This window comes from Coenobita brevimanus, chromosome 24 (assembly GCF_032717465.1).
Source record: "Coenobita brevimanus isolate Jiangsu-jjx chromosome 24, ASM3271746v2, whole genome shotgun sequence".
Taxonomy (NCBI): Eukaryota; Metazoa; Arthropoda; class Malacostraca; order Decapoda; family Coenobitidae; genus Coenobita; species Coenobita brevimanus.
In genome coordinates this window covers 13,236,652-13,250,259 of record NC_136977.1, presented here as the reverse complement: position 1 = coordinate 13,250,259, position 13,608 = coordinate 13,236,652, and the positions used below count along the sequence as shown (strand labels likewise).

At 44.2% G+C, this 13,608-nt stretch overlaps 1 protein-coding gene across 2 annotated transcripts in view; it reads left to right on the top strand.

Annotated features, from left to right (window-relative positions):
* Nucleotides 1–13,608, top strand: part of LOC145393491 (lysM and putative peptidoglycan-binding domain-containing protein 3-like) — a 125,970-nt gene that overhangs the window by 91,298 nt on the left and 21,064 nt on the right. The window lies entirely within an intron of this gene.

Sequence of the window (13,608 nt, the reverse complement as noted above, 5' to 3'; positions counted from 1 at the left end):
TGTTACCCCATCATCAACAGTCACAGCCTAACTCCGATCGAGAGCAGATGCTTATCGCAATGCAAGCCACACGTGCTTGTTTTTTGTGAATAAACAGTGAATAAACTGCAATACCTTGCCACTAGAACTCACAGGAATTTACAGTGTTGTGCAGTGTTAAGAAATTAGAATTTAGAGTGCAAAGGATTAACTGTGGAGTGCAAACTGGCGGTTCAAACCAGTCCAGGAGCCCAGAATGTTTAATATTGTATAAATTCACCTCTAAAACCTTATTCTCTGGCTCTTTTGCATTTATTTCAGTCTTTTATGTCCTTTATTGGTGTGATTTGGGTCTTAAATAGGTACTATGCATGTCCAGAGGGAGTTGTATAGGTGTTTTTCTGAGTTAGGGTCCATAAGTACAAGTCCAGGAGGCTGGGGCCTACTATCCTGATGGGACCACTTTCCGGACATGCCTTTGGCTCTATTACATCGGATAGTGGGGGGATTAATATATATATATATATATATATATATATATATATATATAAACAAAAAAAAAAAATATATATATATATATATAAAAATATATATATATATATATATATATATATATATATATATATATATATATATATATATATATATATATATATATATATATATATATATATGTACAGTATACATATATATATATATATATATATACACAGTATATACAGTACATTTACAGTTAAGCTCTGCAAGTTGCCATCCAATAAATTGGAATTACGCACAAGTCTAATAGCGCATGAAAATCGTTAATGAAAATAATTTAAAATGTTTGAAATTGGTCAAAAAAATCTCGGAAAAATTTCCCCAGAGTCAAAAAATAATGTACGGTATAATGGAAGGTCCACCTTGGAATGATGACGCATCATTCTAGGTTGTGAGTGCTCATGTTGCTCCACCGGTCAGAAAATTCTCATAAAACTATCGCTAAGGTACGTGAAATCTTGGCTAAGGGAAGCTATATCTCGCCATGATGACACCGGCTCATCATGTTCTAGCCTGTGAGGGTCTGCCAGCCACCTCCTGCCCAGTGTTGCTAATATGGTGACTTGCCTGCTGAATGTAGAGGTTAAAAAAAATAAATAAAGAATAATGGGGGGATAATAAATGATAAAGCTTGCTCTATATCTGGCATATTGTGAAGCCCTATCTAGCATTGTTTTCCTTAATGTTTCTTAATTTCCATCAGTGTGGTGGATTTTTATCACTGTTTAGGCCATCTAGCAGATTTTTGTGCTGTACAGTACTGTACATTCCGTTTGGCAGTGCTGCTAAGTCCTGCAACCTCCCACCTCACTCTGCCTCAGTCTAGCATCTGCTACCATCCGTGTCGGTATTCTCTTGCATTCCACTCTGTATTCTGCACTATTATTACCAACCAGCATGGTTTCCAAGACTCCTAAGGCTCCTTCAGGCAGGAAGGGGATGAAGCTGAAGACCCTGAGCATTCAAGAGAAGCTGAAAGTTTTGGATAGGATCGATGCTGGTAGCTCGATGCATGCCACATGTGCAGAGTTTACCCTGAAGCTGAGCACGTTTTACGATATAAAGTAGAGCAAGGACAAGATTCGTGCCCATGCCCTGACAACAGAAGATCCCAGAAGTGCGAAGAAGTTGATACAGAGGATCAGACCAGCCAAGCACATTAGTCTGGACGCCTGTGTTTACAAGTGGTATAAATCGGAAGATGCTGCTGGTGTGCCTGTTAGAGGAGTTGACCTCCAAAATGCAGCAAGGAGGCTGGCAAAGCATTTGAAAATTGACTTTTCAAGCAGGTTCTGGATGGCTCTTCAGGTTTCGAAGCCGACATTGCCTGGCTGACCAGAAAATCGATGGTGAGAGTGGTAGTGCAGACCAGGATGCTGTGGAGCCATTCAGGAAAAAGTTAGAAAAAAATTATCAATTCATTAGACCTGCTTCTCTCACAGCTCTACAGTGCTGATGAAATGGGACTGTTTTGGAGATCCATGCCTAGAACACCCAGGCAAGAGGGTAGATCCCAGGTAGGAAGCTGGTAGAAGACTGCATTTCCATTCTTTGTTATGCCAATGCCATTGGGTCCCACAGGCTCAGACCTATGGTGATTGGGAAGGCACAGAAGCCTAGGGCCCTAAAGAATATTTTGGACAAACTCCCAGTAATATACAAGAGTAACACTACTGCTTGGCTCACAAGGGAGCTGTTCAAGGAGTGGTTTCACAGCAATTTAGTGCCTGCTGTGGTAAATTTTCAGGTGTCTGAGCTGGGCATCCCTAGGGAGAACATCAAGGCTACCCTCTTTGATAATGCTTCAGCACACCCCAGTGACGAAGAGCTCGAGGCATATGTTGGCAGGATCATAGTGTTGTTCATGCCCCCCAACACCAGCTCCTTAATTCAGCCTATGGACCAGGGAGTGATTGAGGTCACCAAGTGACACTACCGCAACAGATAGTTGGGGGAGTGCCTGGTAGTGCTAGAGGAAGAAGGAGACGAAGTGGAGGATACCATGGGGGCAAGATCTCTGGCAAATTTCAAGGCCTACAATCTCCAAAATGCTGTTTTCAACTGGGCTGATGCCTGGAATGGCCTGCAATCCTTCACCCTCAGTAAGACAGTGTCAATGATTGGCTAGGGAGTGATGCCCAGGACAAGGGCTACCACCACCAAAGCGAGGTAGAAATAGCCAGCAGTGTGAGAAAGGAAGCTGCTGCTGAAGTGGAGGGTAGTGACAGAGAATATGAGGGTGAGAAGCCCCTCAGGATGAGGCTGTCAGTGTTCTGGCTGCACCTGGGTAAAGCCATGGAGGGGTTAATGGAGTATGATGGCTTTGAAAATTATTATTCCACCCTCAGCGATATCAGAGCTAATGTCATCAAGAGACAGCATGCCTCTCAAAAACAGACACATATCTCTGACTTTTTTAAGCCCAGATCAGTAGCCAGGGAACCTCAACCTGCCACCAGCAGTGTATCAACATGCAGCTTCCTAAGCTATGTGTCCTCAGAGATTCCTGAACAAATTTTCTCCAGTGACTTTGATAGTGATTTTGGCTTACAATAGTGATTACAGTAGTAACTGAGGCCTGTATATAGTGTATATAAAATGTAATACAGTACAGTAGTGTTCTTAAGTTCTACAGTATATACAGTATAAAGTGTGTACTGTACAGTATAAAGTGTAAAGTACAGTACTGTACAATTATTTAGTTGTGATTATGGTTAAAAAATGGTGCACAGAAGCCATCATATGCTCCCCTAGCATCTCTACATCCTACCAAAAGGCCCTCCTTAGGCTTGGACTACACTCTCTGCAAGCATGGTAAGCTTTTTTTTTTTTTTTAAGTAGTCAGGAGTCTCATATCTCAATAAGTCAGATTCTAGTCAAGGTGGAATGGCCTCAGCTCTAGTTATTCCGACTTAGAGAGGCTTTATTGTTTTAATTAATGCTGGCATGCCACTGGGATCAGTTCTGGTACCAACCCTGTTTTTTGTTCCTATTAATGATCTCTTATCTGTCACCTACAATCCCATCCATACATATGCAGATGACCCAACACTTCACAGTTCAGTCACACTCAGACACCGATTTAAAGCCAAATATCTCTAACTCCCAACTCAGTACAGCTATCTCCATAAATCAAGACTTATCTACAGTCATTGAATGGGGACAAAACAACCTTGTCTCATTTAATGCTTGTAAAATAAAATAAATACAATTTACCAATAGACAGATATTGCCAGATTTGTATATTCAGTGCTACTAATATTCCCATCTCCAGAAGTACTTCCGGTGTTGTTGTTTGCTGATGATACAGTATTGTTGAGTGAAGATGAATGGGAGTTGCAAGGTTTGGTGAATGAATTTGGGACAGTGTGTAGGAGGAGGAAGCTGAAAGTTAATGTAAACAAAAGTAAAGTTATGGTGTTTGAGAGGAATGAAGTCACAGAGTGTGCAGTGAGGTTGGATGGTGAGGATATGGAGAATGTGAGTGCATTCAAGTACTTGGGTAGTGTGATGAGTAAGGATGGAACTTTGGGGGATGAAGTACGTGAAAGGGTACAGCAGGGAAGGAAGGTTGTTGGCACACTGAAAGCAGTGATGAGAAATAGGGAGGTGAGTATGGAAGTTAAGAAGTCACTGCATGATGGTATTGTGATCCCTACCCTGACGTATGGAAGCGAGGCGTGGACCTTGCAAGAGGGGAACAAGTCAAGAGTGAGAGCAGTGGAAATGAGTTACTTGAGAGGAGCATGTGGAGTGACATGGAGGGACAGGTTGACGAATGAAGAAGTGAAGGAACGTTGTGGGGTAGATGTGGATGTGGTTGAAAAGATTAGGAGAAATACACTGAGGTGGTTCGGACATGTGGAGAGGATGGAGAATGAAAGACTGACTAAGAGGGTGTATGTAGGTGAGGTGGAGGGAGGGAGAGGGAGGGGTAGACCGAGGATGAGGTGGAGGGATGGAGTTGAGAGGTATATGAGGGAGGGGGGGGTGAGTTGGGGGGAGGGGAGTCAAATGGTGGGTGACAGAGTGACTTGGAGGCGTTTTGTCTGCGGCCACCCTTTGCGGGATTAGGGCGTCGGGCTATAGATAGATAGATAGATAGAAGTACTGAAATTCTCGGTGTCACACTCAACAATGCCCCCAGCTGGACCTCTCATGTCAGATCACTTGCTAAAACCGCCTCAAAGAAACTTGGATTATTGTACAGAGCCTGTAACGTCTTCACTTACGAGCAGTTAGCAATAAGTTATAAGAGATGTGGGCTCTCAGCTTGGATATTGCTCACCCCTGTGGAATTGATGTGGAGAGTTTGCATTAAAACTGACAAAATTCAGAACAAAGCTGTTGGAATTATTAATAACCCTGCTATTATAAATAAACTACCTCCCCTGCAAGTAAGAAGGAATGTTGCCTCCTTTGCATTATTTTACAGATATTTTTATGGCAAATGCTCAGACAAAGTTGCATCCATTGTGCCACCTCTCCATGCTCACAGGCATCTGATAGTGCTCATGACTGGAATGTGACACAGCCTTATTGCAGAACTTCTGCCTATTGGAATTCTTTTATTCCCCGAACTGCATCTCTCTGGAACTAGCTTCGCCAAAGCTGTTTCCCCCCAAACTTCAACCTACAGCTGTTCAAGTCCAAATGTTACAGATATTTTATGAATGGAGAATGCCAGGAATCTGGTGCATGAATTATTTATTCATTTGCTTTTCCTTCCTGTGTTCTGTTATTAAACCCCCAAAAGACGGGTGTCCGCATATGCCGTCCAAGGGTACTAAGGCCAAAAAGACAGGTGTCCGTATATGCGGTCATGCCCCCCGGCCCCCCCAAACCTCCCCCCCTTCCATCACACCCACATGCCACCCACCTCCACCCCCACCCTCACCCCCCCACCCCTCCCCCTTGCCCTCCTCCCCCCACCCCCATCCCCAAACCCCCACCATTCCCCCAGTATCCCCACCACCCCCTACCACCCATAACCCCCACCCTCCCACCCTCATCCCCCATACCCCCCACAACCCCCAATCCCCCAACCACTCCCCCACCACTCCCACTCCCCCACCACCCCCACTCCCCCACCACTCCCACTCCCCCACCACCCCCACTCCCCCCACCATCCCCCCACTGCCCCTACCACCCCTAACCCCCACCCTCCCATCACCCCTCCCCTCCTCCCCATCCCCATCCCCCATGCCCCCACAACCCCCAATCCCCCAACCACTCCCCCACCATCCCCCCCACCTGCACTACCCCCCCACCCCCACTATCCCCTATCCCCCACCCCCACTATCCCCTATCCCCCACCCCCACTATCCCCTATCCCCCACCCCCCATCCCCACACCCCTACCCCGGCGGTGGCTTACTCAGTAGAGAGTTGGCTTGCAGTCCTAATGGACCTGGATTCAGATTCCGCTGGGGCAGGGAGCAGTTTAAGGATTTGAATTTCATAAATATCAGACTTTACTGATCTACCAGAAGACCCACCGACATGTCGTAAAAGTACCCCCGCTAATACCAATACACCAGTCCTGTATGAGATAGCCCTAGCATGTATTCAGTATGGATGGTGGGTGTTAGCGCCAAAGTGGTGACATTTAGTGGTGTACGGTACGTAAGAGGACTACTGGGCCTTGAAAGCAGGCTGTGAAGCCTATGCCCAGAGTTGGTCACATAAAAAAAAAAATAATAATAAAATAAAACACTGCCACCCCCACCCTTTTCCCTCACCTTCCTCCACACCCCCCACCATTTTTCACTCCCTACCCCCCATACCCACCTCCCTCAAGCACCCAGTCCCCATCCTGCACCATCCCACAACCCCCACACCCCTCCACAGCTCCCCCCCCACAAATCCCCCACCATATCACACCTGCCGATTATGCCTGTCCTGAGTGTATGTCAAAACATTCCGATGCCCGTTTTTAGGGGTTAAGAAATGTGGATCTATATCTATATATATCTTTCTATCTGTCTATCTATCTGTCTATGTATATATATATATATTGTTTTCGTTTTTGTTTTTGAAGGCTCCAACATGCTGGCATGCGTCGGCCTTGGTCACCTAATGGAGGCTTTCCATGCTGCACGGTCTATTGCAGCCTCCCTGTTCAGTCCCTTAACCCTGAGATCACACTTAATGACCTCGTCCCATGTCTTTCTCGGTCTGCCCCTTATAACCCCACCCCCAATACTAACACTTCTCACCTTCTGCACCCAATTATCATCCCCCATCCTCTCCACATGCCCAGACCATCTCAATCTACCTCTCCTCATCACAACACTAATACACTCCAGTCCCATCCTACCTCTCAACTCTTCCGTCGTAAACCCAGCCCCCCCAGACCTTACATGCAGGGACGCACTGCACATCCACCTAATCATCGTCATTTCTGTACATCTGAGCCTGTGAATATCCTCCTTCTTTACTACCCAGGTCTCACTACCATACAGCATATATCATCATCATCATCATCATCATCATCATCATCATCATCATCATCAGCTGTTGAGGTCCACTGCAGGACCGGCCTATCCCTACTGAAGCAGGGACGATACAGCCAATGTATCTCTACCCAGTGGCTTAGGCTGTCTGGTAGAGACTATGTAGGGTGAGAAGTGCTTGTAAGTGTAATTGTAGTGTTGTAGTGGCTTTGGATGTGTGTGTAGTCTGTTCAATATATATATATATATATATATATATATATATATATATATATATATATATATATATATATATATATATATATATATATATATATATATATATATATATATATATATATATATATATATATATATATATATATATATATATATATATATATATATATATATATATATATATATATATATATATAATACATATATATATATATATATATATATATATATATATATATATATATATATATATATATATATATACATATATATATATATATATATATATATATATATATATATATATATATATATATATCTCTCTCCAGACGCCATAATCCCGTAAGGGGTGGTCATTTGACTTTGAGTTATTTGTTTTACGGGGAGGGGCACTAACCCTCCACCAACCCACTTGCTATATATATATATATATATACTGTATATATATATATATATATATATATACTGTATATATATAGTAGTTGGTGGCAACCGTCATCCACTCACTTGATGTAGTGCTGCCTACTTCATCCTTAGCCTTTATCATTCTTTTTCTGTGTCTGCTCTCCTCTCTTCCTATTTCTCCCATCTTTCCTGTCACTTCTTATTACTTTTCTTTTCTTGACAGTGGCTTTACATTGAGCGACAAGCCAAATGGTTTCCCTTAAGCCAAGAAACCATTTACAACACTGGGTGGTAACCATATAACCAAACTATACGTGCTCCCTGCGTGTCAACAAGTGCATTGGTGGAGGGTTAGTGCCCCTCCCTGTAAAACAAATAACTCAAAGTCAGATGGCCACCTCTTATGGGATGATGGCGTCTGGCAATAATATATATATATATATATATATATATATATATATATATTTTTCTATGTGAGAAAGAAGGAACCAAAGGCCGTGAGCCCGCAATAACAGTTCCTTCCAAGAGAAAACAAAATACAATAGAGAGCCAAATTCAAGTATCTATCTATCTATCTATCCATCTATCATATATATATATATATATATATATATATATATATATATATAGTAATCCCTCCAATATCTGACGTAATAGAGCCATAGGCAGGTCTGGATAGTGGTCCTGTCCGGATATTGGGCCCCAGCTTATGGACTTGTACTTATGGACCCTAACTCAGAAAAACACCTATACAACTCCCTCTAGACATGCATAGCACCTACTTAAGACCCAAATCACAACAAGAAGGGACATGAAAGACTGAAATAAATGCAAAAGAAGCATAAAATGAGGTTTTTGAGGTAGGTTCATACAATATTCAACATTCTGGGTACTTACAAGTCCCTGGCTCCTGGACTGGTAGTTATGGACCCTAACCTAGCCTAACTCAGAAAAACACCTTCATACTGCTGACAGTAAGAAGGATTTCCTGAAGCACTTCCAGTACACTGTTCATGAAGTCTTGCACTGAACTTAGTCATTCGCACTCAGAAGTCCATTCTCTTCACAGTGTGCACTCTTGTCTAACTTATGCTCCATTGTACCTTAATAAGTGTTGCACTCTGCACTTTAACTCTTTCCACTCTTATAACCATTTTCTAAAGCAAAAACACACAAGTCTATTTACATTAAATTTAGTTCAAAAATTGTCTTTTCACTCACAGCTGTAAATCCTTAACACAATGCACTGTTTTTTTTACTGTAAATTCCCATGTGGTCTAGTGGAGAAGTTCTTGGCATCTGTTCACTGTCAGAGTCAGAGAGTATCACTGGCAGGTGACCTAGGGGTGCGTTGTTGGGTCGTGGTGATGGCGTACCCACTGCAGACGACTCTGAAGACAGACGCAAACTCACGTCGAGCGGTGACTCCACCGTGGCTGATGTGCTGGGCTGTGGCTTGGAGCATGAGGGCCTGTCATGGAGCCAGGGCTGGGCACAGCGGGGGTCACGGGGCTGAAAAAACTGTCAATCGTTGATTGACGCAAGGAATGACGATTCTGACAATTGATGATGTGCTGCCTGAAAGCACGCACTTCCTCCACAAGTCCCAAGGGCCCCATCTCCCTGTCGCAGTCCGGGTGTTCCAGGTAGTCGAGAACGAACTCTAGGTGTTCCTGGAGTGCGCTCAGCTTGGGAATGGCTGGAGGTGTGTCATGCTGAGAGGAGTCCGCATCATCGTCGCCGTCCTCGTCGGAATCTTCAAGCTGGATACTAACACCTGCAACTGAAGATGCGATCTCGATATCAGACAAGGTCTGATACCCAGGATCGCCCTCGTCGTCATCCAACCACTCACGCACATTGTCCACATCAACATCGTCGCCATGCTTACGTAGACGTGCATGGAACTCATCCACTTCAAAACCTAGGAAATCGTACTCCGCATCCATTCCGAGAAGCAGACGAGACCAACCATTTTCTAGAGTCTTGACAGGGATTTCCTTCCATACACTGGCCCAGCTGTAGATTGCAGACTTGATGTTGTAGCGGCGAAGGTTTTCCAAAGTCTGCTGGCCTCGCGTGTCCCGTCTCTCCCTGCGTTCGTCCTCGTCCTCGAGAACAACCATCACCTCGTCCAGGAATTTCGGGCAGTACAGCCTCTTCGTTGCCACGATCACTCCTTGGTCCATTGGTTGGATGAGAGCAGTCGTATTAGGTGGCAGAAACATGCACCTAATGTGGCCATTCTCAGCCGCCAAGTCCTTGTTGCACGGGTGGGCAGGAGTATTGTCGAGGAGAAGGAGGGCCTTTACCTGGTCGCTTGGGATTCCCAGTGTCTCTGTCTGGTAATGTATGACCTTCTTGACGAAATGGCGGTGGAATCAGTCTTTGAAGATCTGGACTGTAAACCATGCCTTCAAAGAATGGTACCAGACGACAGGAAGGACGTCCATCACCCCACGAAAACACCGAGGCTGCATTGCACGGCCAACAATAACAGGCTTGAGCCGGTGCATGCCGTTAGCATTGGCACAACACAAAGCAGATATCTGTTCCTTGGAGAGCTTGCGGCCAGGTACACACTTCTCTGTCTCCTCAGCTAGAGTGTTCGTTGGCAAAGAGCGATAGAATAAACCAGTTTCGTCAGCGTTGTAGACTTGACCGAGAGTGAGGCCCTCCCTGTCGATCAAGCCCTTCACCTTGTGCCGAAACCCGTCAACTCCATCCTCGTTAGCGTCCAAAGCTTCGCCATGAGCTCTACGGTTGGTAAGGCCATGCCGTAACTTCAACGCGAAGAGCCAACCCTCGGATGCCTTGAAGTCTAGGGCGTCGTGAAGCCTGGCAAACTTCTCAGCAACAGCCTTCAGCTCCGTACCATGTACCATCACACCAGCAGCACGTTGCTGTCGATACCAAATCAACGTGGAGCAGTTGACTTCAGCAAACTTGGGAGTAAACATCACCTTCTTCTCCACGTTGCGTTTTTCTTCTCGACGAGAAGTCAGCCGTGCACTGCATGAGTTTGTCTTGAGATCTCTTAATATCAAACAAAGTAGATCGGGCCAGGTTGAACTCGCAGAGGATGCAGGAAGAAGACCACCCCGTATTTACTTTCTCCAGTATCTCCTGTTTCTTCTCCAGAGTCAACACTACTCTCTTCCTCTTCTCAGGCGGCGAGGCCATCATCACACACACGAAGGAGAGCCACGAGAGCAGCAGGAGTTCCTGCAGCAGGTAAGGCACCACCACAAAAGCGAGCACGTGGGCAGCCATGACGATGAGTGTGCACTTCCGACGAGAGACAGGCGGAAAGTGGGGAGGATGCAGGGGCACTCTAGTGGACGTCGGAGGAATGACGCGCCAGAACAAAGCTGTCCCGCGCCCCGCGCGCTAAGTTCAAATTACAGGTGGGGAAAAAATCGTTTTTTTTTGTTTTTTTGTTTTTCCTCTCCAGACCATTCTGGGAATGTTGGATCCCGGGACGATTATGTCCGGTTAGTGGAGATGTTCGGATATTAGAGGGATTACTGTGTGATTATATATATATATATATATATATATATACACACACACACATATGTATATATATACAGGTTATCCCTTAATTCACGCGAACTTTTTTCACGCGATTTCGGTTATCCATGAATTTTTCGTACAATAATTAAAACAAAATTATAGTATTCAAATAAGTAATTTCAATATTCAAGAGAAATAAATAAAATATAAAAAATGCCTACCTGCTGCCCGTGTGCACACATATATGTATGTGTGTGTGTGTGTATGTGTGTGTGGGAGCCTGGGAGATTGGTCTACCAAGCACCACACAGTCAGTTTGAATCCGACGGTCGAACCATGCATGACTTGCAAATCGTTATTTGTGGCTTATTTTTCTGCCTTCCAGTAATTGCTTGCCTCGTCTGTCAACATGAGGCATAAGCGTAGTGCTAGTGATGCATGTGGTAACACACCAAAACTGACTTGTAAAGTGATGTTGCTGACAGAGAAAGTTAAAGTGTTGGACAAACTTCAGGGTGGAATGTCGGCGACAGTTCTCCGTCAGGACGATTCCCCGTCATTTATTTACATACTAGTTTATTTAGCAAGTACAGTACACTAGTTTTTTACTTATATTAGTTATAAAATCCCCCTGAAAATTAGTTATTAAAGTATTAATTTATCAATAATAATTATATTAATAGAATGACGGGGAATTGTCCATGTTTTGACGGTGAATTGACTTGATGGTGAATTGTCTCAGAACCGTATGTTTGGGGTGAGTCAACTGTTCATACAATAAAGAAGGAGAACGTAGCATACGGGAGACAGTGAGGGCTAGTGCACCAGTCTGTGCTAAAGTGTCTCCACCTACGCCTGTGAATTGTCTTGTAACCGTATGTTTGGGGTGAATGAGTCAACTGTTCATACAATAAAGAAGGAGAACGTAGCATATGGGAGGCAGTGAGGGCTAGTGCACCAGACTGCTGAAGTGTCTCCACCTATGTCTGTGCTTGTCAGGTTTCAGTTTTAAAAATTTTTTTTGTTTTTAATAATTTATGCTAGTTTATAAGGTGTATGTAGTGCATAAACAGTATTATTCAGATGTAATATACGTATAGACATGCGTAATTATGTGCATATAAGGGCAGAACATATACGCGAATTTACCACATACGCGAAGGGTCTGGGAACCTAACCCTCGCGTGAATTAAGGGCTTACCTGTATATATTTTTTCTATGCAAGGAAGAAGGAATCAAAGACCGTGAGCCTGCAATAACAGTTCCTTCCAAGAGAAAAACAAAATACAATAGAGAGCCAAATTCAAGTGTGTATATATATATATATATACAGTACCTTCGCATCCAACACGCGTTAGTCCAGCACGGTTCGGGTCCAGCACGGAGAGCAATTACTGTAATTAGTGTTATTTAATACGATTTAATTCCTGCAACACGAGTGAGTTAGCATAACACGCACAGAGCTCCGAGAAGTGGGCGAAATCCGCAGAGTTCGCTCTAGCACGATCATCCCTGGTCCAACACGGTCATACTGGACATTCCCATGATGATGATAGCGAATGAAAACTTCTGATCAAGTAGCCTTCCCCGCCCGCTATCATGACGTGATCGTGATGCCACCCAATTAAAAACGCTTCTGGTGTTACGTGATGTTTTGTTTAAATTTCTCCCGCCACAGCGCCACTCAGTCGCATAATTGCATTGGAAGGTGCTTTTTTCTTGCTGCATTTTCTGCCCTTGTTACTGCATTTTATCCTGCTGACGATGCCTAGGAAGCCTTCTGAGAACTCCAAGAAGCTTCGGCACCTCCCTCAGGCCACCAAGCTAGAAAGCATTGAGATGAAGAAGAAAGGGGGGAGGAAAGTTGACATTGCCAAGGCCTACGACATGAATGAAGCCAACATGAGGATCATAATAAAAAACTAAGACAAGATCCTGGCAGCCGAAGGCTATCACACGGCACTTCATACCAGGTTTGCCGAGGATACGATGGTAAATCGGAACGGTAACGTGGTAAAATTGCCAAAGATATCAGGGGCATTTGGAATTCATCTGGATGGATTCCTGCCGAGGATACGACGGGCAAAACAGTGTGACCAAAACCCAGGCGACTCAACAGAGAATGTATCGTACTACAGCATTGAACATTTAGCTTGACACTGAATACATATTAATATTTTAGAATAAATATCAGTCGTTTTGAAATCCTTCTCATCGGCGTGCGTACCAGTTTATAAACAAAGTTGCTTCTCCTTATTCTCTACCGAGTCAGCGACAGCGATCACTTTCCACAGTCACGAGACGGGGCTCTGGCAACAGTGTGAGAAGCATGCACTTTGCCGAGGATTACAGAGTGCTAGGACAGGCAGAAGCAAGACCTTCCATGGCTGTGGACGAAGATAGTGATTCTGAGTGTGATTTCAAAGGATTTATGAGGGAGGTTGAGGAGGAGCAACAGCCATTACCCGCTAGTGACGCCAGCAGCCATCCTCCGGGGA